The 15695-nt window shown below is 39.3% G+C and overlaps 1 pseudogene; it reads right to left on the reverse strand.

The window, feature by feature from the left end:
• On the reverse strand, positions 1–9916 carry LOC109258156 (60S ribosomal protein L19-like; annotated as a pseudogene).
• Positions 9917–15695: the final 5779 nt, after the last annotated feature.

Genomic DNA, 15695 nt, shown 5'->3' on the forward strand with positions numbered 1-15695 from the left:
TCAAGAGTTGTCATAGATTGGCACCTAAAATTGGAAGACCGGAGGCTAAGATTATTGCACAAGAGTAGATTGAGAAATGTTCTCGAGCAGTGCCCTTTAGAGAACCATGCTTTGGTGAGATCAGCATGTGCCCAGGTGTGCCCTAACTTATAAACACAGCCTTCAGTGATGCATCAGCCAGAGCCAGGATTGCTGTTTCCCAACATTCAAGTAGCAGCATGAATGCTAAAAATTCAAATTTCTTACTGTCCTTCAACTGGTAAATTAATCCTGCAGTATTTCTTTATTATTATTATTAAGCATCTAGGTATCTCACCATTCATGGAATTTTATGGAACCTAATATGAGAGTACAGTTCAGATGTTAATAAAGTTTGTAATGGCAATATTATTCACCACTGATCTTCTGATCAACTGCCATGTTTTCTGGCAGGTCAAAATGTGGGAACATTAGCCATATGGTCTGCTTTCAAGCTTGATCTTATATCCAGCTATGTGGCAACGTAAGTCCTCATAACGCCTAACCTTTACAGGACTCACCCTGTGTGTAAGCAGGTTAGGTGGCTGCCTTGGACACATGATTTTGGAGGCTGCAAACCCTCCCTATTTCCAATATTTTTAAACATCTACTCTGCACCCACTATTGTACTAAAACGTTTGCTGAATGCTAGAGCTAGGAAGACATAGACTTTCCTTTCCAACTCATTAGTGCTGTGAAAGTAGCAGACGTGGTTGACTTGCCAAGGTTGCGGAACTCTTGTAGGAAAGGTGCTCTTTGTCATTAAGTAACTAGGTCTCTATGCTGCCTGTGTTAAAAATGCAAACATGGAAGATAAAACTCACTGGTCTATTAATATCTATATTAGTTAGGTAAAGGCTAAGCTGCTATTAAAAATGTAGGTCCCAAACATAGTGGCTTTACAAGATCCGTCAGTTCTTAGGACATGTCATTATCTGTATGAGCAAAACTAAATGGCAGATAAGTCCATGTTCTGGCTCGAGGCAAGGGAAAAGAACACGTGTTGGGGACAAGCAATTTTTTTTTAAAACCAATGAAGTAGACATTGCACTTACCACTTCCACTCACATTCTCTTGGTGACAACTAAGTCACATCCCAGAGTCCGTTGCAAAGGAGGCTGGAAAATGTAGTCTTAGCTGTGTAGCCACATACCCAGTTTGCACTCGATTACTATAGAAGAATATGAGTATGGATTTTGATAGACAACTAGCAGTCTCTACCACAGAATCATTCAAAAATGTCAGCATTTTCTGCATAGTCCATTCAATGCAGTAGCTATTGCGTTAGTAAAATCTTGAAGTTATGGGATATAGAGCAGGAATATTTTTAACAGGGAGAGGGTGAATAAGCACTCTGCAGACTACTTGAGCCTGATTGTGAGTTGAGTGTGCAGACAAGACTACAGTTGCCTAAGATCAACTTGGAGACACTATGAGGGATCCCCGTGGAACAAAGCAGAGCAGGTAGTAGGACAAAGTCAATATTTTCCCAGAGCTGTCTGCCAGCACATCAGTAATGATAATACGCACACATTCACTTTTTGCAAACCATGTTATACCTATACTTGCCTTTCCGATTCGAAAAGTAATATAGGTACGGACATTACTTTTGGGTGTTTCTTTATGTAAAATTGTTTCAGTGTTATCAGAAAAATCATTTTAAATTAATGTATTTACACTTGAGAGATTTCATACTTTTTTTCCCCTTTTTGATATCCTTATTTGGATTTTTTTAAGAAAATTTTAAACACAATGAAGATTATAGGCATATATTTATACTTATTCATTAAAGGTTTTTGAATGCTTGTTGTTTCTGGGATTCGGTAGTTATGTGATGATCTGGCGCCACCCAGCAGACCAAGCAAACATTGACTTTGTTCCCTCTTACAACACAAGGCTGAGAGCGGAGCTAGCAGACAGGAAAGCATTCCTGGTGGTGAACTGAAGCAATTTCCACCAAAACAGCCTGTCTTGCCTGTTCCACTAGGCAGTCAGGCCATTCGGAAACTACTAGGAGAAAACTGATCTTTTGAATTAGATTATTATTATTTTTTTTACTATTTTTTTAAGTGTATTTATTTTTAAGAGAGAGACACTGAGTCAGCAGGGGCAGAGAGAGAGGGGGGGGACATTGGATCTGAAGCAGGCTCTGTGCCGACAGCAGAGAGCCTGATGTGGGGTTCAAACCCACGAACCGTGAAATCGTGACCTGAGCCGAAGGCAGATGCTTAACTGACTGAGCCACCCAGGTGCCCCAGATTCTTATTTTTTAAATGCCAAATTCTACACCCCAAATTAGAATTTTCCCAACTTTTTTCAATTTCCATTTCCCCCCTTCTTTTCAAGAATAAAGTTGGGATTTGGCTCTTTATTGCCACAACTTAAAGTCCTTCTTTAAGTCCTCCTTAAAGTCTTAAGGAGAAACATCTTATTTATGGCACTGTAGTTTAGATTTCCCTAATATTTGCCTCTTTTCCACACACCCTTTCAATTTCCTGAGTTCCCTGGAGGGTACCTCCATTGTATAAATTATAAAGAAAAGTGTATTAAAACTTTCTACTCTTTGTTGTGAAAAATATAAGTAGGCTTTTGCCCAAATTGCCTTTAAGTATCATTGCATTCTTCTTTATAAATGTATCGCTTTTCTAGACCCTTCACACAGTGCTGTTGATCACAACATAGTATCAAGGGCTAATTATCTCTGAAGATGTCACTTAGGCCAAAAATCAACATAATACAAAGGAGACTATGATAATCACTCCAGTTGGGAAGAGTTTATTGGCCACTTAAATTGAACAAAGGGCCTGCTCATCTTTCTTATAGCTTGTAGTAGACTTTTTAATTATTGGTGACACCAGTTATTGATTTCAAGTCAGACGTTCCTATTCAGCTTAAAAGTCAAGGTCCCCGAAAAATTAACTTCTATTAACTTTTTCTTCACCTGCACTTCTCATTCAGTCTTCAATTCAGTAAGATCAGGTTTCCATCCCTTTTCTTCATGAAAGTCATTCTGTTAAAGAGTCTGGAGAAATGTTCCATTCTCTAAATACAAGGAATGTGCTTCAGTCTCCACTGTCTTGTAACATTTAGCTCCCCTGAGTACTATCCTCTTTTTGAATTCATGTCTATCCTTGGTTTTCTTGACATACTTTTTTCTGATTATTATCCCGTCCTTTCCTTCTTTGTCTCCATCACAGTTTCCTCTTCCTCTACCTACTGTTTCTGACACAGAGTTCAAGGGTCTGTATTTGCCCTTATACTTGTGTCTTGGTATCTTTCAACCATTCCATTGACATCAGTCACTGTGACTATCTCTGACTTTAACTATTCAGTTGCCTACAGACATTTCCCACAGTGTCTCACAGATAGCCAAAGTATCCAAAGCAAATTCATTGCCTTTCTTGTCAGTTGTGATTCTCTTCCTTACACTATTTTGATGAAAAGCATCCATCCAGTCTCCCAGCAAGAGTCCTTGAAGATTCTAGGAGTCTTCCTATTGCCACTTCCTACCTGTACCAACCATCCAAGAACTAACTAGTTTCTATGAATGTTAGAAACTAAATACATCTCCAGTTTATTATCTTTTCTCTACCCCACTTCTTCATGAATTCAGCCCATTATCATCTCTTACTAGGTAACTGTAATAATTACTAATGAACAGTCAATCTCTCTCTCTCTCTCTCTCTCTCTCTCTCTCTCTCTCTGCCTCCTTCAAAACTTCTTTGACAATTCCATCAGAGTGGAAACTGCAAATCTGATCTTATTATTTCCTTATTATAAAGTTGTTCTATTAATTATTGGCCAAAGGATGTTGAGAAATATCCTACTAAAATTATAAATTCATCCATTTCTTTTTGCAAAAATGTTAAAGCCTCCTGTGAATTTGTGTATATTTCTGTAAAGTTGTGCTTCACTTACTTTTAAGCTCCATTGTTGGGAGCATGCACATTTAGACAAATTAGATCTCTTTGGTTAGTTGACTTAGTTATCATTATGAAAATCTCTATCTTTGGTAATACTCTTTGTTTTGGAGCCTACATTATCAGATATTAATATAACCATACTAACTCTGCTCTGATTGGGGTTTACATGGAATGTCTTTTTCTATCCTTTTACTTTCAAATGATCCATGTTGCATTTAAAATGCAATTCTTGTAGAGGGACCATTATTAGTATTCGTAATTGCTTTCTTAACTATTACTAATTACTATTAGTAATCATTTTTAATCCCTCTGACAGTATCACTTTTTATTTGGCAGGTGTGTTCCATTTACATTTAATGTAACTATTGGTATGGTTTTTATTTTTTAACACATTTCTTTACTTTTTTAAATGTTTATTTTTTTTTTAATTTTTTTTTTAACGTTTATTTATTTTTGAGACAGAGAGAGACAGAGCATGAACGGGGGAGGGTCAGAGAGAGAGGGAGACTCAGAATCTGAAACAGGTTCAAGGCTCTGAGCGGTCAGCACAGAGCCCAATGCGGGGCTCGAACTCACGGACCGCGAGATCATGACCTGAGCCGAAGTCGGACGCTTAACCGACTGAGCCACGCAGGCGCCCCTTAAATGTTTATTTTTAAGAGAGAGAGCACGGGTGGAGGAGGGGCAGAGAGAGAGAGAGAGACAGAGGATCTGAAACATGCTCTGTGCTGACAACAGCAAGTCCAATGCAGGGCTCGAACTCACTAATCTAAGTCATGAAACCTGAGATCATGACCTGAGCTGAAGTCAGACGCTCAATGGACTGAACCTCCCAGGTGCCCCACTATTGGTATGGTTGCTTAAAGTTTAACATCTTACTTTTATTTTCTATTTGTTTTTCCTATTTTTCCTTTGATCTTACTTTCCTGCTAAATTGATCTAGCATATTTTAGTATTCTATTTTATCTAACCTGTTGGATTTTTATTTTATCTTGTATTTTTTTAAGTAGTTGCTCTTGGTATACATCTTTAACATATCATATTCTATCTTAAATTAATGTTATTTGGAAGCCCACCAAATTATAATTCCAGTATCCCCATTTGATCATTTTTATAATTCTTATGTATATTACTCTTACATCTTACACCCCACAATATGAACGTTGTTTTGCTTTAAGTAGGCAGATGTCTTTCAAAGAAATCAGAGGAGGAAAAATAATTAGAGTCATATTTATCTCCTGATTTATCATTTTTAGCATGCTTCAAGTCTTCCTGCAGATCTGAATTTCCAAATGGTATCATTTTTTTCAATCCGAAGAACTTCTTTTAGCATGTCTTGTAGTGCATGTTTTATGGCAACAAATTCTCTCAGCTTTCGTTTATTATTTATTTATTTGTCTAAAAATGTATGCAATTTACTTTCATTTTTAAAGGCTCTTTCTGCTAGACATAGGAGTCAAGGCTGACACTATATTTTGGTTGTTTTCTTTTAGTACCTTGAAGATATCAATCCATTGTGTCTGCCTTGCAGTCCTTCTAATGAGATTGTTATTTCTCCGTGTGTGTTACACATTTTACTCTGGCTCCTTTTAGAATTTTTCTCTTTACATTTGGCTTTCAGTAGTGTGACAGTGATATGCCTAGGTGAACTTTCTGTGAATTTTTTCTACTTGCGATTCACTGAACTTCATAGGTTTCTAGTTTATGTGCTTTTAATCATAAGAAAAGACATTTCAGTCATTATTTTGTAAGTTTTTTTTTTCCTGCCCCATTAATTCTTTCCTATCCTTCTGGGACTCCAATTACACATATATTTGACTGCTTGATATTGTTCCATAGGTCAACTAATGCTTCTGTTTGGTGTATTTTTTTGCTTTGCTTTTCTTTTTATGCTTTACTTCTCAGAAAAGTGAGAATTGAAAAATAATACCTTTTTTTTTTTTTGAAAAATAATACTGTTTTTTGTTTGTTTGTTTGTTTTTGATCCAGAAACTTTCATTTCTTCTCTCAACTGTTGGCTATAGTGAGGAGATTATTCACATGTCAGCAAGGATTCATTTGACTGGGACTGAGTTGCAGCTCACTTCTGGTCAGCCCAAGCCCCAACATTCAGTTTCCTGAGGAAGGGCTAGTATCTTCGTTCTTACCAGGATTTGATGTGGGATTTCAGGTAACTTCTTTTGGTTTCCTCCATTTCAGGCATAGGGAGAATGTGGGAGATGGGACAGATTGGTATGTTTTCTTTCTGTTTTTCAGTCCTGCCTTCACTTGCATCTTTCTTAGTAAATGTGGGAGGGGGTACAGATAATTTGCTGTGTTGAGCAAATCATTGTACTTGATAGTTTTTCAGACTCCCAAACTTCCCACCATTGCCAGTAGCTCAGCTGGCTTTGTGTCCACCCAGTTAATTTCTGGATCTCAAGCAGCTGTCTTCTCTCCCTGCATCCAGACTACCCAGGACACACTATTCTCTTATGAAGGAATCTTTCTCTGGAAATCAGTTCATCAAGACTTTCATGTTTCCATTGTTCTTTGATAGTCCCACAGAAGTATGGTTTTTGAATTATCCATATATATATATTTTTTATGTTCCCATAGGAGCTAAGGTTTTCTACGTCATACTTGGAAGCAGAAAGTGCCTAGAGAAGTTTTAGGTATTTTTTTGAGACTCTACTCAAGTGTTACCTCTTAGAGGTCTTTACTGAACTTCTCTTTTGAAACTAATTTTTCTGTTGTGGCCCCTGTATATCATCCTATATTGTCAGCTGTGATTCTTTAGAATACCTAGTTGTTTATAGGATCTATCCTTCTACACGATAGTAAAATATTTGAGTCCAAGGCCTCATTTTGTTTATCCATTTAATGCCAATAAATAGTGTAGATTCTGCCTCACAATAGACACATAATGCATGTTTGTTGACTATACCATATTTTCACATATATATATATACATATATATATGTATATATGTATATATGTATATATGTATATATGTATATATGTATATATATATAACTTATTATCAAATTGGTTTCCATACAACACCCAATGCTCATCCCAACAGGTGTCCTCCTCAATGCCTATCACCCACTTTCCCCTCTCCCCCACCCCTCATCAACCCTCATTTTGTTCTCAGTCTTTAAGAGTCTCTTATGGTTTCCCTCCTTCCCTCTCTGTAACTTTTTTTTATTTTTCCCCTTCCCCTCCCCCCCTGGTCTTCTATTAAGCTTCTCAGGATCCACATAAGAGTGAAACCATATGGTATCTGTCTTTCTCTTTATGGCTTATTTCACTTAACATCACACTCTCCAGTTCCATCCACGTTGCTACAAAAGGCCATATTTCATTTTTTCTCATTGCCACGTACTATTCCATTGTGTATATAAACCACAATTTCTTTATCCATTCATCAGTTGATGGACATTTAGGCTCTTTCCATAATTTGGCTATTGTTGAAAGTGCTCCTATAAACATTGGGGTACAAGTGCCCCTATGCATCAGCACTCCTGTATCCCTTGGGTAAATTCCTAGCAGTGCCATTGCTGGGTCATAGGGTAGGTCTATTTTTAATTTTCTGAGGAACCTCCACAGTGTTTTCCAGAGCGGCTGCACCAGTTTGCATTCCCACCAACAGTGCAAGAGGGTTTCCATTTCTCCACATCCTCTCCAGCATCTATAGTCTCCTGATTTGTCCATTTTAGCCACTCTGACTGGTGTGAGGTGGTATCTCGGTGTGGGTTTGATTTGTATTTCCCTGATGAGGAGTGATGTTGAGCATCTTTTCATGTGCCTGTTGGCAATCTGGATGTCTTCTTTAGAAAAGTGTCTATTCATGTCTTCTGCCCATTTCTTCACTGGATTATTTGTTTTTCGGGTGTGGAGTTTGGTGAGACTATACCATATTTTCCATAGCCTCCCTGATCGTGAATATGCTGGAGTTTTCTTGTAGTTGTTCTTGTTGTTGTTTGTTTTGTTGTTGTTTTTCCCATCATAGGAAATTCTCTTCCTTTCCTTTACCTAGGAAACTCCAGTTTATGCTTCAACATCCAGCTCAGTCAATCTCATTTTAGTCAGGCTTTCCTGATCTTTGAGAGCACTTACCACATTGTATGGGAATTTTAATTATGTCCCCATCTCCAGCCCTAGAGTACAAGCTATAGAAGGTACTAAAAGGAAGTAACTTACAATGGTTGAAAGAACATTGGCTTCGGTTGCAGATGGACTGGGGTTAATATGGACCAGGTTTGTCCTTAAAATTTTTGAAATCTTTACCTAATTTCTTAAGTTTTCTGAAACTGCCTATGTACTATGCCTGACACATAATGGCACTCTATAAATGGCAGTTATCACTGTGTGATATTAACAAAATATTTGTTGTTACAAAGTATTCACAAAATATTTATTGAGTGACTGAGTGAATAATAGCTGTAGTGATTTAATTAAACTTTCAGCAGCTTTTGCTTTTACTTGGATTATCTCTGTAAACTACTTTTTCTTATGTCTGAGATTTGCTCATTTTCGTCAGTTTAACAATGGCTCTCAATTAACTGTTTCTTTATAGGTTTTGAATGAAGTCAAGTTGGCCTGTAATAATCCCTGCCTATTTAAGAAAAATTTATTTATGATGTCTCACATTCTCAAATTTTGCTGAAAGTTTGCAATTATCAGATATCTAAAATTAAACCTTCTTTCATGTGCTATCATAGTTCCTTAGACCAAAAAAGAAGGGTTTGTAGTAAATACCAGCCAGTCATGATAATAAATGCTCATTAAATCTTTATACAATTGATATGTACATATTTCATAATAAATTCACTAAGTGTAGAAAATATTTTCTAGTTAATACAACATATATTACAATTTATGACTTATAATTTTGCTTTCTTTCTGTTTTTTCCCCTCTGTTTCAAGTTTTTATTTAAATTCTAGTTAGTTAATGGGGTGACTGGGTGGCTCAGTCGGTTGAGCGCCCGACTTTGGCTCAGGTCATGATCTCGCAGTTCCTGAGTTTGAGCCCCACGCCGGGCGCTGTGCTGACAGCTCAGAGCCTGGAGGCTGCCTCGAATTCTGTGTCTCCCTCTCTCTCTGCCCCTTCCCCACTCATTCTCTGTCTCTCTCTTTCTCTCAGAAATGTATAAATGTTAAAAAAAATAAATAATATAAATCCTAGTTAGTTAACATATAAGGTAATATTGGTTTCAGCAGTAGAATTTAGTGATTCATCACTTGCATACAACACCCAGGACTCATTACAACAAATGCCCTCCTTAATACCCATCCCCCATCTAGCCCAATTCCCCCAACCTCCCTCCATCAACCCTCAGTTTATTCTCCATAGTTAAGACTTTCTTGTGGTTTGCTTCCCTCTCTCCTGTTTTTCCCACTTCTCCTATGTTTTCCTCTTCCTCCTTGGACAGAGTGTGGATGATTTCCTCCTTCTTGGCCTGGAGCCATTCTTCACAGCCCTCGTGTGCTTTCATGGTCTTAGATCTGTGGGCCTCAGCCTGGTCATCCAGAAGCTTCTTGCAAGCCTTGTCTGCCTTCAGCTTGTGGATGTGTTCCATGAGAATCTGCTTGTTTTTGAACATGTTACCCTTCACTTTCAGGTATGGACTCTGATACATGTGGCGGTCAACCTTAGATTCATGGTATCTTCTGAGCAGGCTGGCCTAGATTCTCATCCTCTTCATCAGGTTACCTTCTGAGGCTTCCGAGCATCGGCAGTGCCCTTTCTTTTAGAAATGCCCATATGCCTGCCCTTCCGGCAGGCCGAAGTGTTTTCCCAGCACTGAGCCCAGGAATGGGCGGCTGCAGGCTTCTGGATGACCAGCCCATCTTTGATCAGTTTCTGGATCTGATGATGGGACTTGGCATTGACAATTGCATTGGTATCATTGGGGTCCAACCAGTCCTGCTTTTTGCCCACAGTGGAGGACACTGGAGGCAAGCCTCTTCTGAAGCCTGAGCATACTCATGGGTGCAGCTGTAGTGACAAAAGGAAAGCTAAACCACATCTTCTTTATCCATTCATCAATTGATGGACATTTGGGCTCTTTCCATAATTTGGCTATTGTTGATAATGCTGCTACAAACATCGGGGTGCATGTGCCCCTTCAAATCGTATTTTTGCATCCTAGTAGTGCAATTGCTGGGTCATAGGGTATTCTATTTTTAACTTTGAGGAACCTCCATACTGTTTTCCAGAGTGGCTGCACCGGTTTGCATTCCCACCAGTAGTGTAAGAGGAGTGCCCTTTCTATGCATCCTTGTTATGCCCTATAATTTTAAAGTTCATAAAAATCCAGACTGAATATTTTTCTGAAGGATTGGGGACTTTTTATTTCCCACAGTAAAAACATCTTATTGACTATGTTATCCACTTCAGAGAATCTTATTTTTTTACGTTTGTTGTAGACTGACAATAGTATATTTTACATGGCAAGATAAAATTAATTTGCATTTCTCAGTTATAGTCAAGTCACTTCTTCTCGCTGTGATAAAATATTGAAAGGGGAAAAAAACCCCACTAGGACATCCTGACACATCCATACATTTCTGAAACATAAACAAAATGAAGAATTTGAGAATCCACAAATCAATTTTTCAGTGTAGGTATTCGTTATCTGCTCTCTTGCTTGACTGAACAGCTCTACGACTGAACGAGAATTAGAGCTCGTTCAGTTTTTTTGCCACTTTTTCCTAGCACATTCATGAAGCAAAGTGCCAGGATGAAATGGGCACACGACCAACTTTGTGGATTTGTTTCTCCTCTACATCAGGATGCTACCAGCCCAAATGTGCTTCGTTTCTTTTCTCTGCAACCCTTGTGCTTGATTTTCCTCATCCTCAATTTGCAATTTCCTGAGCCTAAAGTCATTCTCATCTTATGTGCAACACAGCCTTTTTTCTTTTTTTGCCAGGGCGTTTGAGTTCACTGTTTTGAAAACCACATAAGATCCAACCCCCCTCCCCACCCCAGTACACCCACCACCAAACTCTGCTGACTCAGCAGGGCATTTCTCCTCTTGAAAGGCAAAGACATTTCTAGGGAAAGTTCTCCTAAAGATGATTTGTTTTTTCTTAGCCTTATAAGTTTTGTCATCGTCTGCATTTCTCTCCTCATAAAAGGCTCCCTCCTGCCTTTCCCTTTTATTTATTGGCTGCTGTACTAACAATAGTTTTCCTGGAAGCAGGGGCATTTCTTTCCTTCTGACTTCTTGCTGGTCAACACAACTCTTCACTTTGACATGTTACATTTGGGAATGAAATATTAATATATGAGACTGGGCAGTGTTTCAAGGAAGATAAAATAAGGATATAACATATATTTGATAATTTTTTGACATGGAAAATGTGTGTGAGTGCGCGTGCGCATGCACACAGATCTTGTAATGGGATAGGGAGTAATTTATTTATTTTTAAAACAGCATTATGGGGGTGCCTGGGTGGCTCAGTGGGTTGAGCCTCCGACTCTTGATTTTGGCTCAGATCATGATCTCAGGGTCATGGCACCAGGCCCTGTGCTAGACTCTGCTCTGAGCATGGAGCCTACTTAGAATATTCTCTCTCTTGCTCTCCCTCTCCCTCTCCCTCTCTTTCTCTCCCCTCTGTCCTTTTCCCCTGCTTGTGCTCTCTCTCTTTCTCCCTAAAATTAAAAAAAAAAAAAAGCAAAGAGCATTATGGGCCATCCATATCATTTTTATGACGTGACTTTGTATCTTTGCAAACCTAAGGTAATTCTCTTGCTTACCCAAATGGAATTTAGCAATTCAGTTGGTAGCTGGAAAAAAAAAAAAAAAAAAAAAAAAAACCCTGGAAAATGCAAAGGAATTGGAACCAGGGAACACAAGTGAGAAGTAGAAGGTGGTGATGGAAAGGAGCCAAATTTCTACCACTGAGAATCTTTATGCTTAACTAATATCTCATCAGTTCTGCAAGCAAGTCGCTGAATTTTTCATGTTTATAATGAGATACTCAAGGATTTAATGATTAGGAAAGGGGAAAAAAACGGTAAACAGTGTTGTGCTTACCATGTGAGACTGGGGGACAGTGCCTTTCTCCCTGGTCTTTCTTCTACAATAACGACAACCAGATCTGACATTATTGTGATATTTTATTTAAGTCCTGTGAAAAGCAGAGACAAGTGATGCTGGCTTAAATTTCCTGGATATATTTGTGATATCTGTTTTTCATCATCCTTTGCTCTTATCAAGAAAAGGGCAAGAAAAATTGTTCATGTAATTTTTTCCGATTAAAATGTTCATTGACAAAAATTTGAAGACTTTAGTGTATCCACGTCATTGTGTTTATTTTGAAAGAACTTTGTCATTTGCACACTCTTATTCATAAAGCATAAATATTTATAACATGCCCAGGCATTCATGACTAGTTTCAACAAAGCAGAGCAGAATAAAATGAGCTGTTACTTCTTAATAATAAGTCAAATTGGAGTATAAAAAATAACAAAAATCTCTAGGGTCGTGATCCCAATTTTACCCACTTATTTGAAACTGTATAAGAGTCCATTTGGGGGCGCCTGGGTGGCTCAGTCGGTTAATCATCTGACTTTGGCTTGCGGTCTGTCAAGATCTCGCAGTCTGTGAGTTGGAGGGCGCGTCAGGCTTTGTGCTGACAGCTCAGAGCCTGGAGTCTGCTTCGGATTCTGTGTCTCCCTCTCTCTCTGCCCCTCTGCAGCTCACACTCTGTCTCTGTCTCTTTCTCAAAAATAAATAAACGTTAAAAAAATAACAGTTCATTTGGATATCATTTTAATATAAAAATAAATATAGGGGTGCCATCTGGGTGGCCCAGTCAGTTACATGTCTGACTTCAGCTCAGGTCACGTTCTCATGGTTCGGAGAGTTCGAGCCCCGCATTGGCTCTGTGCTGACAGCTTGGAGCCTGAAGCCTGCTTAGGATTCTGTGTCTCCTTTTCTGTTTGCCCCTCTCCTGCTTGAGCTCTGTCTCTCTCTCTCTCTCTCAAAAATAAGTAAATATTAACAAATAAAAACATAAAATATATGAATAAACATATATAAGTAATATTCCTTTGTTATACACATAAAATATGCTTGAAATGTGATCAAATTAAGATTTTCTTGGAACTTAGTAGCATATTTCTTTGAAATTTGGTTTATGGAATATATGAATCAGAATTATCTAGGTCAGGGCTTCTTAAACTATTTGGGAGAAAGGTCTTTTTTATTTTTTATTTTTCTTAACCTGTAGAGGACTGAAATTCTTGTCCTATGCTCTGTGCAACGAGACGAGTCCACTAATTATGGGGGCTTGGATGTTGCAACAATGTCAGATTGTTCATGAAGTTTCTAGTCTCTTATTCTCATTATCAGTACTTCTTTCTTCCAGGAGGATAACAGATAGTTTGGAAACTTGTGCTCATCTTCAAAGCTCGTCATCGAGTAGCACTGAGTTAGCAGGCTCGTGAAAATCTGAATCAGACCCTTGTGAGGTTGATCTTAGGGATCAGCATATCTAACAAATCCCTAGGTGATATTTATGTAGCCTAAAGTCTAAGACCTTTTGCTTTCAGGTAAATACAAATATCAACATTGCTGTCAATCACAAGCCCATGCAACCTAGTGTTAATTATGGTACTTTATGGGGCAAATCCGTCTGTAACAGGGAATTTACTCCACAGCCAAGCACATGGTCTCCCTACGGTGTCTTTACCGGTAAATGCCCAGGGACTGCATTCATTTTTCATCATCTGAAGACCCCTACCCTGTCCCGTACACACGTTTGGTCTTTTTTCCTGCCTTGACTTTCAAAGGACTGCACCAGATGATTCATCTCTCCTACTTCTGCATTTCTTTTACTTTTTTTTCCTGCTTATTCTGCCCATTTGCCTTGCTCCAAGTTCAGTGTTATTTTTGTTATATATATTTAAAAAAAAGTTTTTTAACTTTTTATTTATTTTTGAGACAGAGAGAGAGCATGAACGGGGGAGGGGCAGAGAGAGAGGGAGACACAGAATCGGAAGCAGGCTCCAGGCTCTGAGCCATCAACCCAGAGCCTGACACGGGGCTCGAACTCATGGACCGCGAGATCGTGACCTGAGCTGAAGTCGGACGCTTAACCGACTGAGCCACCCAGGTGCCCCTGTTATATATATTTTTAAATGTTTATTTATTTATTTTGAGAGACAGAGAGGTAGAGAGCAAGCAGGGGAGGGGCAGAGAGAGAGGGAGACAGAGAATCCCAAGGAAGCTCCGCAGCTGTCAGTGCAGAGCTGGACCTGGGGCTTGAACTCAGGAACCATGAGAGCAGGATCTGAGCTGAAATCAAGAGTCTGACGCTTAACCGACAGAGCACTTAGGCTATATTTTTATACATACTTTCTTCCTCAGTGATTTTACTCGTTGTGATGACTTCCTTCTATCATCTAGATATTATTAACAGTTCCAGTTTTGGTGGTTAAAATTTTTTTTATGTTTATTTATTTATTTTGAGAGAGAGGAAAAGCACAAGTGGAGTATGGGTAGTGAGAAGGTGAGACAGAATCCCAAGCAGGCTCCACACCATCAGAGCAGAGCCTGATGCGGGGCTCCAGCTCATGAACCATGAGATCATGACCTGAGCCGAGATCAAGACTTGGGTGCTTAACTGCACCACCCAGGTGCTTGCAGTTTTGGTGATTTTAATCCAGTGTTTTTTCTACTATTCCACTCTGCCTGTAAGATTATCATCCATGAAACTCTGATCCCATTCATTTCTATCTCTGCCAGTGCTAACAGCCTTTTGACTCATGCCTTGAAAATGGCCACATAAGCCACATTCTGCACAATTGTGTTTATATGCCATTCAGTCGTACTTCAAAGTGAATGCTGTCCCCTGGAGTTGTGCACCATAGTAGTCCCGATTCTCCCAATCACCCTGGCTTATAACCATGCAGCCAGACTTCTTTACATTGTTTACATTGTCATTTATTTCTACATTCAGCAATAGAGCACAGCTGGGAGTGGCTGACACAGAGCCAGGGAAATGCATCCATCAGCAGTCGGTTCTGCACGACAGCACAGAATAGAGAACAAAGATGGATCTGAGGGCAAACAGACCCAGGATCACCATGCCAGTATACCTACATTCAGGAAATGTATTTTTGTGTGGGTTAGCGTGGGATCTATTAAGGAGAAATTTTTCCAGGAGGGGGAGGAGTTCTGAAATCATGCCCTGGCAACTAACTTCCTCTTGAGGGAATCCCTGAGTAAGCTATAAAGAGGTAAAGCAAGACAAAGGAATACCTTATTTTCACTGAGGTTTGGACACCAGTCTTCAAGTAGAACTCCAGGAGTTGGGGGTAAGCCATGCAGAAGGCTCCTTTTATGTCAAGTGAGCCAAACCCTCAAACCAAAGTGGGCCACATGGCTTTCTCTCTTGATTCTACACTTCTGCACGAGCTCTTCAAATTTGTGACTTAGGATATGTATGGGCAAAAGGGCAAAGTGGGCCAGAATCAAAGAGAGATACAAAGAAGATCAAGAAAGTGTGTGCCCTGATATGAGACAGCTGGCTAATGTTGCCTCTTGAGTGTGGCTCAGGCCAGGCCATAGATCTAGACTTAGCTATCATGTGGTAAAGGAACAATGAGACACGGTAGGGTCACAGTAAGGGAGCAGGCCCTGGCCTGCTGAGTACAGCCCAGCCTGTGCTGAGTGGAAGAGAATGGAAAAGGGGGACCACCCAAAACAACGTGTTGACTTTCAGCCCTTTCAAAACCTCTTACAATGTGACTCA

This window comes from Panthera pardus, unplaced genomic scaffold (assembly GCF_024362965.1).
Source record: "Panthera pardus isolate Hobbes unplaced genomic scaffold, ASM2436296v1 HiC_scaffold_16, whole genome shotgun sequence".
NCBI lineage: Eukaryota > Metazoa > Chordata > Mammalia > Carnivora > Felidae > Panthera > Panthera pardus.